The sequence below is a fragment of the Arachis hypogaea genome, chromosome 11, assembly GCF_003086295.3.
Source record: "Arachis hypogaea cultivar Tifrunner chromosome 11, arahy.Tifrunner.gnm2.J5K5, whole genome shotgun sequence".
Taxonomy (NCBI): domain Eukaryota; kingdom Viridiplantae; phylum Streptophyta; class Magnoliopsida; order Fabales; family Fabaceae; genus Arachis; species Arachis hypogaea.
The window spans coordinates 63,040,955-63,056,645 of NC_092046.1; the positions used below are offsets into that span (position 1 = coordinate 63,040,955).

Genomic DNA, 15,691 nt, shown 5'->3' on the forward strand with positions numbered 1-15,691 from the left:
CCCAGGCCATCAGAACATCTTCTTTAAGTCATAATACATCTTTGTACTTCTGGGATGAATAGAAAATCCACTGTTGTGAGCTTCTGACAATAAATATTGCCTCAAACTCCCGACATCCGGTATGCAAATTCTCCCTTTATACCTCCACAATCCTTCACCATCCTTAGTAAATTCTCCAAGCCTCTTATCACCAACTGGTTGAAACAATTGCTGAAGATTTTGCTCATCTTGCTGAGCCCTCTGAATCTCTGCTTTAAACGTACTTGAAATTTGTAATTGGTTCAAACAAGCCCTTCTGACAACTTCACCAATATCTAGCTTAAGATCCACAAACTTATCTACTAGCTCCTCTTCCTTGATTCTCATCCAAGCGATCGTCAAAGACTTCTAACTCAAAGCGTCTGCTACCACATTCGCCTTTCCAGGGTGATAACTCAATTCAAAATCATAATCCTTTAGCAACTCCATCCACCTCCTCTGACGCATATTAAGCTCTTTTTGATCAAAGATATACTTGAGACTCTTATGATCAGAAAAGACGCTAAACTTTACCCCGTATAAGTGGTGTCTCCAAATCTTCAATGCTAACACAATCGCCGCTAATTTCAAGTCATGAGTTGGGTAATTTACCTCATGCGGTCTCAGCTGACGTGATGCGTAAGCCACCACATTCTGGTGTTGCATCAACATGCAACCCAAACTCTTCAAAGAAGCATCACAATATACTTCAAACGGTTCATGCGGTTCCGGTAAAATTAAAACAGGCGCCGAAGTTAACTTCTGCTTCAAAGTTTGGAAACTTTCTTCACACTCTGACATCCACACAAAAGGAACTTCCTTCCTTGTCAACTTAGTCATCGGCAGTGCTGTCCGGGAAAATCCTTCAATAAATCTCCGGTAATATCTGGCTAATCCTAAGAAGCTTCTAACTTCCGTCGCCGTCGTTGGCCTTTCCCATTCCATCACCGCTTCTACCTTAGAAGGATCTACTGCTATCCCTCCTTTGCTCACCACGTGACATAACAACTTTACTTCCTCCTTCCAAAACTCACACTTCGACAACTTAGCATACAATTTCCGCTCCTTTAAGATTTGCAACACGATTTTCAAGTGTTCCTCATGCTCCTTTGCCATCTTGGAATAAATTATGATGTCATCTATGAAAACCACCATGAATTTGTCCAAAAAGGGACGAAAGACTCTGTTCATGTAATCCATGAAAACAGCAGGTGCATTTGTTAACCCAAAGGACATTACCGCAAACTCGTAGTGTTCATAGCACGTCCTAAATGCCGTCTTAGGGATATCATCCTCTTTTACCCTTATCTGATGGTAATCAAATCTCAAATCGATCTTGGAAAACACTCCAATTCCTTGCAATTGATCCATCAAGTCATCTATTCTTGGCAGCGGGTACTTGTTCTTCACAGTCACTTTGTTCAACTGTCGGTAATCCACGCAAAGCCGCATTCCTCCGTCCTTCTTCTTTACCAATAAACCTGGTGCTCCCCATGGAGATACACTCGGTTGAATGAACCTCTTGTCTAGAAGCTCTTCCAACTGAGTCTTCAATTTAGCCAGCTCTATCGGTTCTATTCGATACGGTGCAATTGACACTGGTCCGGCTCCCGGCACCAATTCAATCGCAAATTCAATCTCCCTTTGAGGAGGGTGATGAGTTGGAATTTTGTACCGGTTTGGATTTTTTCCACTCAAGATAACTTATGTTGCAAGTATAGACCAAACCGGAAAATTAAATCCCAAACATCAAAGTTTAATATTTCTAATTTAAACCGAGAGTAATTCAACATTGGGTCATCTTCCCTAGGAGTTGCAATTAAGTGTAAAATTATTGGCTATGAGAGAAATGGGGGTTGGATGATTACAGGCAAGAACAAGGGAATTAAAATGGCAAGAAATTAGAGTGAAAGAAAGTAACTTAGCATGCAAGTAATTAAAAGAGAAAGCAATTAAGGCAAGAAAGGGAAATTAAATGACAAAAACAAGCTCTTGGTGAGAATTGGGTAATTAGGGCCTTCTATCCTAGTAGTGAACCACAAACATGGTAATTGTGTGTGAATTAATCCCAATTAGTCAATCCTACATCGAGGATAAGTCAACTAAGTATAATTAATCTCAATCCCTAAGTCCTAAGTCAACACTAGTGGGTCACTTAGAGTCAAAGGAAACCAAATTAATTAACAACCCTCACACAATGTGGAATGGACATCCACCACTCAAGTTCACCCAAACCACACAATTTCTCAACCAAGAGTGAGAAAAACTAAGCAAAATCCCAACCAAGCATTTTGTCAAACACTTGGTGGGCATGTAAAGAAAGCATGGTAAAATGACAAGAAATAATAAATGCTACCACTACCAAGCAAGAAAAGTAAAGATGGCAACTCAATAAAGCAATAAATGATAAGAAAGCACAAATTGCATTAAATGTAAATTAAAATGACAAGAGTGTTCATAAGCATAAAAAGCAACAAAATGAGAAATTAACATGATAAACTAAAGAGATTAAGACAATAAAGTAAAGGAAGGTAGAAGAAACTAGATCAAAACAAGAATTAAAAGTAGCAATTACAAGGAAATTAAACTAAAAATCCTAGGTTCTAGAGAGAAGGGGGAGCTAATAAACCCCAATTTTGTGGTTTATATTGTATAAAATTTGGGAGTTTTTGTCAATATTTCTCACACTTATTCACAAGAAATGCATGGTTTTGTGTTCCCTTCCTAATATTGCTCCATGATGAAAAACATGCTTATTTTGCCTTAGAATTACTATATTTTGATCCTCTTTTATTGCCATTCGATGCCGTGATGTATTTGTTGAGTGATTTCAGGATTTATAGGGCAAGAATGGCTTAGAAGTGAGAACCAAAGCATGCACAAGAGGAAGGAACATGAAGATTTGGATTTTGGGAATTCTAGCATGGGCGCGCACGCGCACTTCACGCACACGCGTGGATATGGGTAGCTGGAAGCGGCGCGCAAGGATGCACGCATCCGCGCGGATCAGAAAAATCCCACCGACGCGCACGCGCACATGGCGCACACGCGTGGATCACAAAAGCAATCGGCGCGCATGCGCGGAAAGCTGCACGTGACCTCATTAAAGGAAATCGTGCCTGGCAATTTCTGAGCCTCATCAGGCCCAAATTCAAGCTGTTTCTGCATGGAAAAGACCCAAGGATGCTAGGGGAAAAGGGGGGGATCAATCATTTTACACTTAGACATAACTTTTAGCTAGTTTTTGGTTCTTGTTCTTCTAGAGAGAGAAACCCTTGGTCCTCTCTAGATCTAGCTTTAATTTGATCTTCCCTTGTTGAATTTTGAATTGGATCTTGTTAATTACTAGTTTTAATTGTTTAATTTGAATTCTCTAGTATAATTTTGTTTAGATCTGGTGTTAGTTTTATGTTTCCATGTTGTTTATCATTTTATACCCATCTCATGAATCTTGTGGATCTTGATTTGTTATTGTTGCATTGATGATTTCCTTGATTAATTGTGTTGTTTGAGTGATTGTATGTTGATAATTGTTAATGGGTACTTGTTAGTTCCAATTTAATTGCAATATGAATATGTCTTTTATTAATGCTTACCATGTGTTTGATGAAATATTTCCTTTGATTATGGAGTAGTTTTCTTTACTCTTGGCATAAGCTAAGGGAATTGAGTGACCTTGAGTTATTGGGTCCCATTGAATTGGTGATTTGAGAACTCTAGGTGATCAATTTGATACCCATTGACACTAACCCACTACTAATCTAATTAGTAGATAGGTTGGGACTTGTGGGTTGATGTGATCAAACCTATTTAACGTACTTTAAGCCTAGGAGTAGACAATATGTACTTAAGGCTTTTGAGAAGTAGACTTAGTGGGTTGGTACCTCATAATTGTCAATGTTTGATATGGAGACAAGGATGGCGATCTCAATTCCCATGCTTAGCCAAGAGTTACTTTTATCTTCATATTTGAAAACCCAAAAATCTTGATTGCTTTGTCTTAGTTATAGTTACTTATTTAGTTTAGAATATAATTACATTGGATGTTATTTTATGAATTTGGAATTATTTATATTTTGCTTTAATTGTTTGAATTAGTTTCTTGCATTCCAAGATTACTTGCTTGTTAAGATTCCTAGTTTAATTTCTTGCTCATGACTTACAACCTCGGACTTCTAACCAATGTTGAAGCACATGTTTGTCCATTCCTTGTGAGACGACCCGAGGTTTGAATACTTCGGTTACTTTTATTGGGGTTGAACTTATGACAACCAATTTCCTTTCTAAATTTGACTTGAGGATTGTTGTTGGGTAGAGATATACTTGCAATGGGATTTTATTGAGAAATTCTATACCGACATAGTCTTCGTCCCATCAAATTATTGGCACCGTTTCCGGGGAATGGTTGCAACATATGCCTTGATATTGGTTATGTGAATATGTGAATATTGTAGATAGTTTACTTTCTTTTAATACTTAGCTATAGTTTAGATTTCTTTTGCATGTGTGCTATGACTCCCAAGTTTGATGACTCGGTCTCAACCGAATTCTAGCTTAGCCGAGTTAGACCCTGAGATTGAAAGAACCTTGTTACATACTCGGCAAGCTAGACGGTGGTTGGATTATACGGCTAGTACTTCGGCATCTCTTGAGGAACATACCGAATTACTAGACGGTACCGAGAGTGACTTGGAGTCCGCTACTTCCTATTCTTCTGTTGGCACTATTAATACATCTTTGCATCCTCCAGGTGAGCCATACATGGCGGAGCCACGACGGATCACTTTGCATGAGCAAAGAGCTCCGGATATCATACTTCAACCTTTGCAAGTAAGGTATCCAACCTTGATCCAAACTTTGAGTTGAAGAGTAGCTTGATAAATCTACTTCCTAAGTATCATGGGTTGCCGGGTCAAGACCCCATCCGACATCTAAGAGATTTTCAAATTGCTTGTTCTACGGCTCGAAGGCATGGAGCTGATGAGTTGGCTATTATGGTTTTTGCCTTCCCTTTCTCTCTTGAAGGGCAAGCAAAGATGTGGTCTTATTCACAACCGGATGAGATTGTGACCAATTGGGATTTTTTGAGAAGAGAGTTTCTAGATAAATTCTTCCCACCGGAGAAGACCGACTACATCCGAAAGGAGATTTCGGGTATAATGCAAAAGGACCAAGAGAGTTTGTATGAGTATTGGACTCAGTTCAAGAGGCTATTGGAATCTTGTCCACACCATGGATTGAACACTCACTTGCTCATTAGTTACTTCACCGGAGGTCTTTGTGCAGAAGACAGAAGATTGCTCACCGCTTCTAGTGGCGGTTCCCTTTCAAAGAACAAGACGGAAGGAGAAGCTTGGAAATTGATAAATGATGTTGCCGAGGCTATGCAACATGTAAGGGTGAGAAGTAATCCTCTCAAGGGTGTGGTAGAACCATCCCCTTCCGAAGCAAGCTTAACCAAGGCGCTTGGGGACATGACCACTATCCTCACGCAAATACAAAAAGATCAAAAGGAATACTACTCCATCCAAGCCATCCAAGCCCCTCCTCAAGTTGCTCAACTTGAAGGCCCTCCTAGAATTTGTGGTTTGTGCTCTAGCACCACACATTACACCGATCAATGCCATTAAATTCAAGAGGAGCATGCCCTTGTCGTGGCCAATGTGAACTATAACAACCGTCTGCCCTATCCTTCTCAAGGCCAAAACAACTACTCTCATGGTAGTAATCAAAATCAAGGGTGGAGGGATAATGCACAAGGGAGCAATCAAAACCAAAGATGGAACAACTCTTCTTCTCATTACAACAACAACCAATCTTCATCTCAATACCACCACAACAACAACAACCACCAAGCCAACCAAAATCACCACAACCAAAACCAAAACAACTACACCAAGTACCAAGCACCACACCATAGACAACAATCCAACCAATCCTCTTCATCTTCCACTAATCAAGTTGATGAGCTTAGAGCCGCTGTGGATAAACGAGACGAGGGCTATAAGGCTCAATTCGAAGCCATGAGTGCTCAATTGGCCAATATCACCGATATGATTTCGAAGATGTCCATGTCTTCCTCCAACAACACCAACCAACCCTCAAGCTCTTCTAGCCTTCCTTCCCAACCCCAACCAAACCCCAAGGGCGGTCTCAACGCCATCACTCTATGGTCAGGGACTACATTGGAGGAGATATCTTCTAGGGTCCTGGAAGACATTCATGAGGAAGAAGTAGTTGTTGAAGCTCCACATGAAGAAGAGGAGGTAGACAAAAGGCATGATGAAGAAGGAGTAAGCCTTAAGGAACCCAAGAGGAAAGCTATAATGGATGAGTCCATTCCTATCCCATTCCCTTTCTTGGTGAAGAAAGCAAAGAAGACCCCTGAATTTGATTTGAACATGCTTCAAGTGTTCAAGAAAGTTGAGGTAACCATACCACTTCTTGATGCTATCCAACAAATTCCGAAGTATGCAAAATTTCTGAAAGACTTGTGTACACACAAGGATAGGATAAGAAAGTTAGAGACGTTATCCTTGGGTAGTTCAATTTCTTCCTTGATGGAACCTATTCCAAAGAAATATGGTGACCCTGGACCTTGTTTGGTGTCTTGTTGTATTGGCGGACGCACTTTTCATGACTGTATGTGTGATCTAGGAGCTTGCGTAAGCATCATGCCACTTTCTATCTTTGTGCGGTTGAATTTAGCTCTATTAAAGAAGTTGGCGGTGAAGTTTGCCTTAGCCGATAAGAGTGTGATCACTGTGATGGGAATAGCAGAAGATGTACTTATGGCAATCAAGGACTTGGTCTTTCCAGTTGACTTTTACATCCTTGAAATGCCTCCAACAGAAAATAGAAGCTCATCCTCCGTTCTACTTGGTAGACCCTTCCTTAAGACCTCTAAATTCAAGTTAGATGCCTTCACCGGCACATATTCCTTTGAGGTTGGAGATAAGACTATCAAGTTCAATTTGGAAGAAGCCATGAAGCATCCTCCTGAAGAGCATTCTGTTCTCCGATGTGATGTAATCGATGAAGTGGTAGCGGAAGTGCAAGAAGAAGACCACAACAAGCTATGCTACCTTATTGTTGAAGAGACGGATGACCAAGAGGATGAACATGAGAAAGTTGTTGAGAATGAACTCCGTGAGCTTGATGAAAAGGAACCTCAGCTTGAGGCAAAGAGTGAATTGAAGCCTCTTCCATCTCATTTGAAGTATGCTTTCTTAGAGGACAACCAAAAGTTTCCAGTCATTATTGCTAGTGAGCTTTCTAGTGAGGAAGAAGAAAAGCTCCTAGATGTCCTAAGAAAGTACAAGAAGGCAATTGGTTGGAGCCTAGCTGATATTGTGGGGATTAACCCTCGCAAGTGCATGCATTGTATATTTCTCCAAGAGGGAGCTAGGCCGGTTAGGCTGTAAGAACCGCAACTAATCAACCGGTTAATTAAGTGATTAATTGCCCAAATTAGATTCCAAAAAGTTAGAGAGAGAATTTGGGGATTTAAAGGTGATTTTTGGACTCAGTGAGTCTTTCTGAGTCAGAAAATGTGCTTTCTACGAAAAACTGTGAAAAATTGCGAACCGACAGTTGAACCGGTTGAACCGGTTCAAGTCTGCCTGGTACCGCATGAGAAAAGTGAAAACCGTCAAAAAACCTTAGAAAAACATTAGAAATGGAAAATCGGACTTTAATTTTAAAGATTTGGCCCGAAGTTAGGCCAAACGGGCTAAAAACGCTAACGGGTTGGACCGGGCCCAAGTTGGGCCCAAGCCCAACATATAAATATGCTTAAATGAACCCATTTCAGCCACTTTCATCCTCATAACCTAAATACAACAGCAGCTGAAGTGAGGAGAGAGGTGAGAGCTTTTCACCATTGTTACTATTCACTTCAAACTTCCCAAGCTCATATCTTGAGCTACGGAGCTCCGATCGCCGCACCGTTTGCGGCTACGCGTTCCTTGTGAAGAGCTCTACAAAACCCACCCAAGAAACCCTCAAGGTAATCACGAAATCTTCCCAGTTTCTCTCTTCAAAATTTCGGATTTTATTAGAGTTTTGGGTTAAATGGGTTTTTATGATTTTGGATGTTTAGGTTTGCTCTAATCCTTGCTTAGCTTTGGATTTGTGTTATCAAATCTGTTGGGAAAGGTAAAAGCTCTTAAACCCTTGTGAGATTATGCTTATGTTGAACCCTAGGTTGATTTGTGGTGATTTATATGTATATAGTTTGATTATTGTGGCTTTGGGAGCTTTTGGAACTTATTTGTGCTTGTTGGAGTGGATTTGAAAGCTTGGATTGTGGTTGGAAGCTTGTTGGTGCTCATTTTGAGTTTGGGTGCATAAAGGGAATCGGCCAAGGTATGGTTTCGGTTTCCTCTATGTAGTATATAATATTCATGGACACTTAGGCTAGTTGACCCTAAGATAGGATTGAATGTTGTTGGTGTATGAATGATTATGTGTAAATTGATGTTAATTGTTGGTATCCTTGGAATATTGTGATTAAGGATGATTATGGAGAATTGTTGGTGTTAATGAGTATTGATGATTAGTGTTGTTGATGAGGTTGTTGGTATTTAATGATTGATGATGAATAATGATGCTGTTGGAATTTAATGATTATACAGGTTGATGAGGGATGTATGATTTATTGTTGTTGATGAGGGTTTGTTGATGTGGTTGATAATGGATGATAAATATTGATATTTTTGATAATTGAAGGTGAGTGTTGGGATTGTTGATAAATGGTTATATTGATGTTGATAGTATGATGTTGGAGTTTGATGTTGAAATTAATAATGATGATGGTTAGTGAGGGTATTATTATGTATTTGATAGTGAGAATTGATGATTATATATGGTGGAATGGTAAATTGGATATGGAAAATGGTAAATTCTGATATGTGATAGAATTGATGTGGTTTTGGTTGGATTGGGTTATGAAAGTTGGTAAATTGAGATTTTTGTGAGTCTTGGTAAAAGTTGACTTTTGGTGAACTTTGTCTAATCATAACTTATGCCTTAGTTTTCAAAATCTATTGAAATTAGTTTAGCATTAAAGCTTATTGAAAACTGTTCGAATCGATATAAAGTTTGTAAAAAATTGGAATTTGGTAGAGGAAGTTATGATTATTCAAAGTTGGTGTTAAAAATCTGAAATTTTTCAAAGTTGCAGAATTTCATTACTTCTGATATGTGCGTGTGCACACGTCCTGTTTCTCAAAAATTTATTTGTTTTCAACTATTTTGCCTTTTCAACAAGGTTGTAAGCTTCTATAACAGCATTTTAAGACGTTTGGACCTAGTTTTGAGTATTAGAACATGGGATATAAATTAAGGGCTCTAGTACATGATTTTAAGGTAAATTAGAAAACGGAGGCCTAGGTTTCTGGCGTGCTGAGAATGGTTTGACGTTAGGTGAAGGATGATTGGTATATGAGATGAGGAATGATAGACTTTTGGTATTTGGAAACTAAGTTATAAAGGGACAGTGGTTGAGATGAGTCGGGGACTCGGATTGAAGTGATGGATCTATGTATGCTGAAAATACTTTTGAAAACCATTGAAAGAATATTTTTACATGATATTTTGAGACGCTATGCGCCTGGCAGGGACGGTGGTTAATCCCACCTGTCGAGGTAGCGGCGGCGGCGTAAGGACGGTGGTTAATCCCGCTTACGTTGAGATGTGAGGTCTGAGGCAAGAATATCTCACTCGCATCCCTTCGGATCTATAGGGCGAGCAAGAGCCAGTACCTGGACAGTGATCCGGGCACTATATCTCGGGGGTTCCCATATGAGAAATCCGAAGGGCGACGTCTCCATGGAGATGTGTCGGGCTGACAGTTGAACCGACAATGTGATATCACAGCCAGTAGGGCAGGCATTCATCATATGCATTTCCTATCTGCTTGTATGCTTTGTTTACTTGTAATGGTTTGCCTAATTGAATAACATGCTTACTTGCTATCTGAATTATTTGCCATATATGCTACTACTTGTTCTTTACTTGCTTTGAACATTATCTGTGTTTTCTGCTGGGATTGAGGAGGTTCGGAAGGCGGTGGCGATGGGATCGCATGGAGGATCGGTTGGTGAAGGCTGTGGGACAGCGGTATTTGGTTAGAATAGAAATCCCTTAAGATAGATAACCTGGTTTATTTAAGTCAAGTTGGTATATTATGCTTAAATGTTTTAGAATGCTTTAAGTTGAATCTTGTGATTGATATGAATCTTAGGATTGCCTTTGGTGTCCCGGGGTCTTATATCCTATATCACTGGGAACTGTTACCATACTGAGAACCGCCGGTTCTCATACCATATTGTTGTTGTGTTTTTCAGATGCAGGTCGCAACCCACCTCGGTGAGTTGCTTTGGTTGGTGACAGGAGCGGAGAATCTTGGATCATTTTGGAGTTCTTTTTAGTTTATTTTGTTTATACATCTCTCCTTTTTTATTTTGTTTTGCCTAGAGGCATGTATTTGAGAGAACAAAACTTGTATAAGCTGTTTTCACTGTATGGTTTTGTATATCAGTATATGGCTAGCCAGCTTAAACTCCGCGAGTCGTGACTAGTTCCCTATGATATTATATACTTATCTTTTGTTATATCTTCTCTGTTTCTTATGCCTTAAGCTAGTAACTCTGTTAGTACGTTTGTGCTTCGAAATTCTATTTTTGAGCTATATCTTTCATCGGGCTTCTAGATTATACTATTATGTATGAGTTTAGAACTGTCGTAATCTCTGATTGACCTTGGCTTTACGACGCGAGGTAAGGCTTAGGCTAATTAGGGTGTTACATAGGCAACCGCAAAGAAGGCTCAATCCGACCTTCCTTGATGTTGTAAAGAAGGAGGTCACTAGACTTCTTGATGCGGGTATCATATACCCAATTTCTGACAGTGAGTGGGTGAGTCCGGTCCAGGTTGTTCCCAAGAAATCGGGTATCACTGCGGTTAAGAAGGATGATGGTGAAGTGGTCACCAAGAGAGTACAAAATGTATGGTGAGTGTGCATCGATTATAGAAGATTGAACGCCGCTACAAGAAAGGACCACTATCCTTTGCCCTTTATCGATCAGATGTTGGACCATTTGGCGGGTAAATCCCATTATTGCTTTCTTGATGGATTCACTGGTTACTTCCAGATTCACATTGCTCCTGAAGATCAGGAAAAGACAACATTTACTTGCCCTTTTGGCACCTTTTCCTACAAAAGGATGCCATTTGGACTATGTAATGCACTTGCTACTTTTCAGCGGTGTATGACCAGTATCTTTTCCGATCTAATGGAGAATTGTCTGCAAGTCTTTATGGATGACTTCAGTGTTTATGGAACTTCATTTGATTGTTGCTTAGAGAACTTGGCTAAAGTCTTAGCTAGATGTGTTGACACTAACCTTGTCTTGAATTTTGAAAAATGTCACTTTATGGTAAGGCAAGGTATAGTGTTAGGGCATGTAGTATCTCATGAAGGCATTTCTGTAGACCCGGCCAAGGTCGATGTTATCACCACTTTACCTCACCCCTCATCTGTGAGGGAGGTCCGCTCGTTTTTGGGACATGCAGGATTTTACAGGCGCTTTATCAAGGATTTCAGCAAAATTGCTTTGCCATTGTCGTGCCTACTCCAAAAGGATGTGGACTTTGAGTTTGACAGTGCATGTGTGAAAGCGTTTGAAGAGCTAAGGAGAGTTCTTACCACAGCACCGGTTGTGCGAGGCCCCAACAGGACGTTGCCATTCGAGATAATGTGCGATGCGTCAAACCATGCTGTAGGTGCCGCGCTTGCACAGCGCGATGGTAAACTCCCTTATGTCATTGCTTACTCTTCTAAAACACTGGATGCAGCACAATCCAACTATACCACTACGGAAAAGGAACTCCTAGCTATTGTTCATGCTTTAGATAAATTCAGATCTTATTTGCTAGGGTCCAAGATAGTGGTATACACGGATCATGCAGCTTTAAAGTACTTATTGACAAAGAATGAGTCAAAATCTCGACTCATGCAATGGATCTTGCTTTTGAAAGAATTCGACGTTGAGATTAGGGACCGGAGTGGGTCTCAAAACTTAGTTGTGGATCATTTAAGCCTCCTTGAGAATTTAAAATTTGACCCATTTCCGATCAATGACTCATTCCCATGGATAGTTTGCATGCTATGTCGGATAGCTTTCTTTGGTTTGCCCCAATAGCGAACTACTTGGTTGCGAAAATCTTTCCTCCCAACTTTTCTAAAAACCAAAGGGATAAGTTGAGGAGTGACTCCAAATACTACATTTGGGATGACCCTCACTTGTGGAAGAGGGGAGTGGACTAATGTGGAATGGACATCCACCACTCAAGTTCACCCAAACCACACAATTTCTCAACCAAGAGTGAGAAAAACTAAGCAAAATCCCAACCAAGTATTTTGTCAAACAATTAGTGGGCATGTAAAGAAAGCATGGTAAAATAACAATAAATAATAAATACTACCACTACCAAGCAAGAAAAGTAAAGATGGCAACTCAATAAAGCAATAAATGACAAAAAAGCACAAATTGCATTAAATGTAAATTAAAATGACAAGAGTTTTCATAAGCATAAAAAGCAACAAAATGAGAAATTAACATGATAAACTAAAAGATTAAGACAATAAAGTAAAGGAAGGTAGAAGAAACTAGATCAAAACAAGAATTAAAAGTAGCAATTACAAGGAAATTAAACTAAAAACCCTAGATTATTCTAGAGAGAAGGGGGAGCTTCTCTCTCTAGAAAATGAACTACATGATGCAAACTAACCCTAATTTCTCCCCCCTTTCACATGGAGTGAGGCCTTGTCTAATATAGGAAGAATCAGCTTCAGAAGGTCCAAAAATTGGGCTCTGGAGGCCCAGAAATTGCCCACAGTGATTTCCATTAAGTGAGTCACATGCTGGGACCTGTGCGGCCGCACAGATGTGTGCGTCCGCACACTTCGCTGAATTTCCACCTGTGCGTATGCACAGAGAGTTGTGCGCACGCACGCATGCTAATTTCTTCCTTGGGCGTACGCACGCATACTTGTGCGCACGCACGCATGGCTGTGTGCTTCTCCTTTGTTTTCTTCATGTTTTCTCCCTTTTTGCATGCTTTCTTCCACTTCTACTAACCCATTCTTGCCGCTAGGACCTGAAATCACTCAACAAACATATCATGGCATCGAATGGAATAAAAGTGAGATTAAATTGCTCAATTTAAGCACAAAAATGCATGTTTTCACATTTAGGCTCAATTTATGGATCAAACACACAAGTATGCTATTTTGGTGAATAAGTGTGAGTTTATGTGATGAAATCCATCCAATTATAGCCAAAATATATCATCAAATATGGATTCATCAATTCCCCATGTTACCATAGTGTGGTGTCTCCCACCTAGCACTTTAGTTTATTGTCCTTAAGTTGGACTTATGGAGAGCTCTCATCAAACCTCCTTAAAATTCCACCCAAGCTTGTATTCTCCAAGGCTTTTGAGATTTCAAAGCTTGTGCACCCAAATCTTGTTGTGAATTCCTTTAATTCCATCCATGTAACAAGCATTTGAAATTCCCAAATTCCTATATCACAATAGCAACAAAACTCACAATGCAATGGGTGAGAATTCATAGGAGAAAAAGGAAATAAAAATAAAAGATAATAAGAACAAGCAAAATGGACTCCTAAAACTAGCAAAAATAAGCAATCAATCAAAAGCAAACTATTCTCATATTCACATATAAACATATTTACAATAGCCAATAACAAGCACCATTACAAGTCCCCGGCAACGGCACCAAAAACTTGATGAGTTGGGATTTTGCACCGGTTTGGATTTTTTCCACTCAAGATAACTTACGTTGCAAGTATAGACCAAACCGGCAAATTAAATACCAAACATCAAAGTTTAATATTTCTAATTTAAACCGAGAGTAATTTAATTTCAGGTCATCTTCCCTAGGAGTTGCAATTAAGTGTACAATTATTGGCTATGAGAGAAATGTGGGTTGGATGATTGCAGGCAAGAATAAGGGAATTAAAATGGCAAGAAATTAGAGTGCAAGAAAGTAACTTAGCATGCAAGTAATTAAAAGAGAAAGCAATTAAGGCAAGAAAGGGGAATTAAATGACAAAAATAAGCTCTTGGAGAGAATTGGGTAATTAGGGCCTTCTATCCTAGTAGTGGACCACAAACATGGTAATTGTGTGTGAATTAATCCCAATTAGTCAACCCTACATCGAGGATAAGTCAACTAAGCATAATTAATCTCAATCCCTAAGTCCTAAGTCAATACTAGTGGGTCACTTAGAGTCAAAGGAAACCAAATTAATTAACAACCCTCACACAATGTGGAATGGACATCCACCACTCAAGTTCACCCAAACCACACAATTTCTCAACCAAGAGTGAGAAAAACTAAGCAAAATCCCAACCAAGCATTTTGTCAAACACTTGGTGGGCATGTAAAGAAAGCATGGTAAAATGACAAGAGATAATAAATGCTACCACTACCAAGTAAGAAAAGTAAAGATGGCAACTCAATAAAGCAATAAATGACAAGAAAGCACAAATTGTATTAAATGTAAATTAAAATGACAAGAGTGTTCATAAGCATAAAAAGCAACAAAATGAGAAATTAACATGATAAACTAAAGAGATTAAGACAATAAAGTAAAGGAAGGTAGAAGAAACTAGATCAAAAAAAGAATTAAAAGTAGCAATTACAAGGAAATTAAACTAAAAACCCTAGGTTCTAAAGAGAAGGGGGAGCTTCTCTCTCAAGAAAATGAACTATATGATGCAAACTAACCCTAATTTCTCCCCCCTTTCACATGGAGTGAGGCCTTGTCTAATGTAGAAAGAATTAGCTTTAGAAGGTCCAAAAAGCTGGCTCTGGAGGCCCAGAAATAGCCCCCAGTGATTTCCATTAAGTGAGTCACGTGCTGGGACCTATGCGGCCGCACAGATGTGTGCGTCCGTACACTTCGCTGAATTTTCACCTGTGCGTACGCATAGAGGGTTGTGCGCACGCACGCATGCTAATTTCCTCCTTGTGCATATGCACGCATACTTGTGCGCACGCACGCATGGCTGTGTGCTTCTCCTTTGTTTTCTTCATGTTTTCTCCCTTTTTGCATGCTTTCTTCCACTTCTACCAACCCATTCTTGCTTCTAGGACCTGAAACCATCAACAAATATATCATGGCATCGAATGGAATAAAAGTGAGATTAAATTGCTCAATTTAAGCACAAAAACGCATGTTTTCACATTTAGGCTCAATTTAGGGATCAAACACACAAGTATGCTATTTTGGTGAATAAGTGTGAGTTTATGTGATGAAATCCATCCAATTATAGCCAAAATATATCATCAAATATGGATTTATTAGAGGGAACTCAGGAATATCTTCTGGGAACACTTCCAGAAAGTCTCTAACTATTGGGATTTGATATAGGTTCTAATCATCACCTAATGCATTTGCCGCCAATAGAATATAACCCTGACACTCTTCCCCACTACAGTGCACCATCACAGAGTTCAAGTAATAACCATTGGCTATCACTGCTCCATTTTCTCCTTTTGGCATAAACTGAATTGACCGCTTAAAGAAATCCAAAAAAACCGGATTCTTCGACAACTAATCAAACCCCAAAATCATCT

General features: G+C 39.5%; 1 long non-coding RNA gene across 1 annotated transcript; it reads left to right on the plus strand.

Moving 5' to 3' along the window:
- Positions 1-7,902: 7,902 nt before the first annotated feature.
- On the plus strand, positions 7,903-10,442 carry LOC112723921 (uncharacterized). Its single transcript, XR_003163229.2, has 4 exons — positions 7,903-8,026; positions 8,120-8,175; positions 8,254-8,385; positions 10,368-10,442. It is a non-coding gene; the product is annotated as an uncharacterized lncRNA (long non-coding RNA).
- Positions 10,443-15,691: the final 5,249 nt, after the last annotated feature.